This window comes from Hibiscus syriacus, unplaced genomic scaffold (genome assembly GCF_006381635.1).
Source record: "Hibiscus syriacus cultivar Baekdansim isolate YM2019G1 unplaced genomic scaffold, ASM638163v2 tig00110781_pilon, whole genome shotgun sequence".
Taxonomy (NCBI): Eukaryota; Viridiplantae; Streptophyta; class Magnoliopsida; order Malvales; family Malvaceae; genus Hibiscus; species Hibiscus syriacus.
Window position 1 is genome coordinate 318,570 of NW_024062859.1, and position 4,964 is coordinate 323,533.

Genomic DNA, 4,964 nt, shown 5'->3' on the forward strand with positions numbered 1-4,964 from the left:
GAGAGCTTTCTCCAATGTAAGGAATTAGACAAAAGGCTTGGTATTCATATTTAGAAGCATACAACGTGGGGCATCTTTTGTGACATTGCTAAGCTGACTAGATTATTTTTCTATTAATGAGGTTCGACGATGAAACTTTGATAAATCTAGTCTAAGTCAATTGCTAAAGAATTGAAGTTCGGTTAATAGCTTTTCACTAAACACATAGACTATAACAGATTTTCATAAGAAAGAGTCATTTATGCAATAAAGTTGTCCCTCTAGAGCAATTGGTTAATAGCTCCGGCTTTATGGATAAGTTTCAATTAGCTCAATGAAGGTTAATTTCAATAAAGCTGAATTCAGCTAGCCAAAATGGCAAAAAAAGAAGTTGTTGTAAGAAAGTTCAATAAATACTTGTTATAGTCTATTTTACACATATGCACAAAGAAATCACATTGCTAGATCGATGCTTTCACACTACTTTGAATAGATTCAAGGATTTCAGAGAATTGAAATGAAAGTATTCTAGAAGGTCTAGTAATTGTTATACTAGATTGTGTCATTTTGTATGCATCCGGTTAAAGATACCAAGTCAAGAAAGTGAGGCATGTGACAATGTTCACAAAGAGCGAGAGAGGAGTGACATCTTCACTAAGATGTAACCATAGAAAATAGGGAAGCCTAAAACTAACCTCTCAATCTTGATACTTGTCAAATAACTATAACACTAAAATAGTGAATATTGTTGATTCTTTTGATATTCTTTGAATTCATGCTTATGATATGATTCTATTGTGAATCTGTAAGGTGCATTATTTTACAAAATTCTTTCATTCTTTGATAAGAAATGAGGAAGAATATTTTCAAACAAGATTATCCCAAAAGAGAAAGGATCCTGAGTCAAGTTGATGTCTATTCTACTCCTATTAAAAAAGGGAATAAGCAAGGCCAGAATGATTAAGCTTTTCACATTCTTGAAGGCAAGTGGCCTAAAAAATCAAAAGTCTGGGGAAATGGACTTATAATATTCCTTGTGTGACTACCAATCAAGGAAAAGATGATTATTTCATTCAGAAGATGCACATATCTCAGCCAGAAGGATTGATCATCTCTTAAGTTTGCGACAACATGAAAAGAATCCCTCAAGTTACTTAACAACATTATTGTTTAGTAACACTAAAATGAGAGCATTCATGATCAAGAGATTTGGCATGAATCAACCCATGAGTACCCATGATGGGGCAGTGTCAAAGTTGGACCTTGTAAGGATCATGAAATTCAAAATCAAATGGACATTGAGAGTAAGTCTTACAACTTAGCATGAAGGCTCACATAAAAAGGTTGGGATATGCTGAAAGCCTATAACAGATAGAAATAATATATGTGAGGCATTTTGAAGGCCCATTTTAGATTCAAGTAGGATATTTTGAACGATCACATCAATGTTGGAGTATTTTTTAAGGCTCATGTCAAAAGAAATAATGTTAAGTACATTTTGAAAACCAACATCAATAAGAACCAAATGTTAGGGTATGCTGGACCCTTATAATTAAAGGTAAAAATCATTCCCCTGAAACAAAAAGGTATGAAGAATTAAAATGGTGAAACAATGATAATAGAGTTGATCATACATCAGTGTTTTGTCCACCAAGCGATTACATTATCCCGGTAGAAGCTGCACGAAATGATGAATGTGTTGTCAAATGTTCCCTGATATCATCTCACTTAATGAAGTATAATTGTGATGCCATGCGAAAAGCTTCAAACAACATGCATAGGGATGGCAACTCAACCCGAATCCGATGGGTTCCGACCCGACCCGACCCGATCGGGTCGGATTTTTTAAAAAAAAATTCGGGTTCGGGTCGGGTCGGGTCGGGTCGGGTTTAGGGTAAAAAAAATCCGACCCGACCCGACCCGAAAAATATATATAATTTTATGTTATATATTTAGGGATAATTACAATAATATCCCTCCATATATAATTTTTTTCAATTAAGTCACTGTTTTCATTGAATTAAATTTTTTTTATTATTATTTCGGGTCGGGTCGAGTTTCTAAGTCATATATTCGGGTCGGGTCGGGTCGGGTGAAACATTAATTTTGTCGGGTCGGGTCGGGTCACGGGTGGAGAACCCTTTCTTCTCGGGTCGGGTCGGGTGGCCCAAAAACCCGACCCGACCCATTGCCATCCCTAAACATGCAAAGAGTTCCCTGATTGATAAATCTAGACAAAAACCACATGAAATGATGAATGTGTTGTCAAATGTTTTACGAACTAGTGATTATGGTATTGAACCAATGTTATGATCATGTGGTTGATTTATGATAAAGTTTTTCTTTAAACTCAAGGTTAGAAATAAGAAATGATGAATATTTCTTTCCATGAAGAGACATTGGAACTTTAACAAAAAAACTAGTAGAGACAACCAAGATTAAACGATGGGTTGTTGTTAAGCATCTCGACATGATACGCTTTGAAAAACCTTATTCGAGATTTGATTAAGATGTGGAGACATGAAATGAATTAAGATGAATCCTTCTTGTGAATTATTTGATTAGATGTGGAGACATGAAAGGAATTAGGATAAATCCTTTTTGTGATGTGTTCCAAGAATTAAATTAGAGCATACGTGGTTGATATTCTGATTAATCTCTACTGAGCTTAGCATATTTATATCTACATGTTGCAAGGATGATAGATTCTCTTTTCAAAAATAGAAAGCTTTATCGGATTTCTACACGAGTTCAGGTAAAGACAGCTAGTGTTATCAAAGACAAAATGGGGCAACAAGGTCATAATTTTGAATATGTCAGGAGTTCCATAAATGAAACGGTTCTTCTGAAGGAGAAAGAAGACACCAAGATACAAGTTGACCAGATGGTTATTCAAAAATAAAAAAGAATGATCGAGTGGAAAAAGAGCAAAACTTTGGAGTCAATTAAGGATTGAACCGATATTTTGCATACATAATGACATCATTTACATACATTCCATGGATATATTTGATTGCATTTGCATAAATATATTTCTGACAAAAAGATGCAGGGACAAAATACCTTACGAGTATAAGGTAGAATCCAAATCACAGGAGTCATGTTTGGAAAGGCAAACATTTGAAGAATAAGTGAACGCAATCCACAGAGGCAGCAATAATTTTGGGGCATGCCCAAACCAACAAGTTGTCTTGAAAAATGAGAAAGTGGTTTTCAATGTTTCTCATTTAATCTCTTCCAAAAATGAAATTTTTGAAAAGTAAGAGGTCTTTTACCCAGTAAAATATTTTTCACGAATTTTTAAATCCTTCGGGTCATCTGTAAGTCCTTCGAGCATGATGTTAAAACCTTAGGGTCATCTGTCAGTCTTTCGAGCCAGATGATAAATCCTTAGGGTCATCTGCCAAACCTTTAGAGTGTGTTTGGCTCACAGAATGTAAGATTACCAGAGGGAATGTAATATTACCAGGGAATAGGATTACTGGGAATGTTGTATTTTGTGTTTGGTTGACTTAGCAGGAATGTAAGATTACCGTGTTTGGTTAAAGGAATAAAAGATTATTGAAATGTATATTTGACCAAATTGTCCTTATTATATATTTGTTTTTTAACAAGTTGGAAAATATTTATATATTTTCTTTAAAAAAATTAAATTCATAAAATTTATATACTTTTTTTTACAAAATTGAAAATATAAAAAGGTTTAATGAAATGGTAAAATTTTATTTTAACCCATGAACTTCATATAAAATTTTAATTATAGACTTTTTTTGTAAATCTAAAATAGTTTAAGGATAAATTTGTAATTTAACATTCATAGAATTTTTATTATTCAATGACAGAATAAGGATATTTTTGAAAGAAAAAAAATTTAAGGGCATTTTAGTCCAAAACGCTGGTAATCCAACAATACCTAAGGAAAGGGAGGTAATGACATTTCCGGTAATATACCCAAAAAATTCACTATTGGTAATATTTATATTAAATATTATTTAGTAATTATCTATATAATTATTTGTGAATTAATTTAAATATAAATTTATTATTTATTGCAAAGACATTAATTAATAAATATTGGTACCAATTTTGGGCGTTATGGGGTGCTAATCCTTCCCCATACGTAACCGACTCCCGAACTCATTTTTTTGGTAAGCAGACCCGATTTGTATTATTTTAATATTATTCTTAAGAATTTTATTAAAATAATATAACATTTTGGTGACCAATCTCACCAAATAAAAAGATTGGTGGCGACTCTATAATTTGGTGTTTCATCTGATTCAAGGAGGATAAACACTTACTTTTTCGAGACTAGTTACACCGTTTGGGGTGTACTATTTGCACTCTCCGTCGCCGGGCAGAGAAATGTCTCGACAATGTCCATGCAATTTAACACTTGTGTCATGACTATGAAATCCAACGCGGCTGATGCTAGTAGCCTTATGGCACCGAGCCGCCCTTCGATGGCTTCTGTCTCCACTGCAACTCTTGCTAAACCTGAAATGACAACAACCGTGTATAGAACGGCAGTGCCACCTACTTATCAAGTGGTTTAAGTTCAGCCACCATATGTAGCCTTCTCTCAAATGCAACATCCACAACAAACAGCCGTTGTAACTCATACAACTAACTACGTTTACGAGTATACAAATCCACCACAAGATCAAATGTACTATGCTCAGCAACAAGCTCCTCAGCTGCCTCCACAATATCAAACCTTAACTCCAACAGCTGTTGCCGCTGCATTGGCATATGCTTCAAAGAAGTTGCCTACTGATAATAGTAATCAGCAAATCAGAATCTCACAGCCATTATAAAGGTGATTCGGTGGAGAAAACAGACGACTTTGATGAATATGGTGGTTGTACCTTGATTTTTCTACTTGAATAATGGTGATAGGTGTTGTGGAATTCGTGTTAATTTCCACCAATAATAACAAATTCACCTTGAAAACTATTATCTAGGTGACTAGTGTGAAAACGATT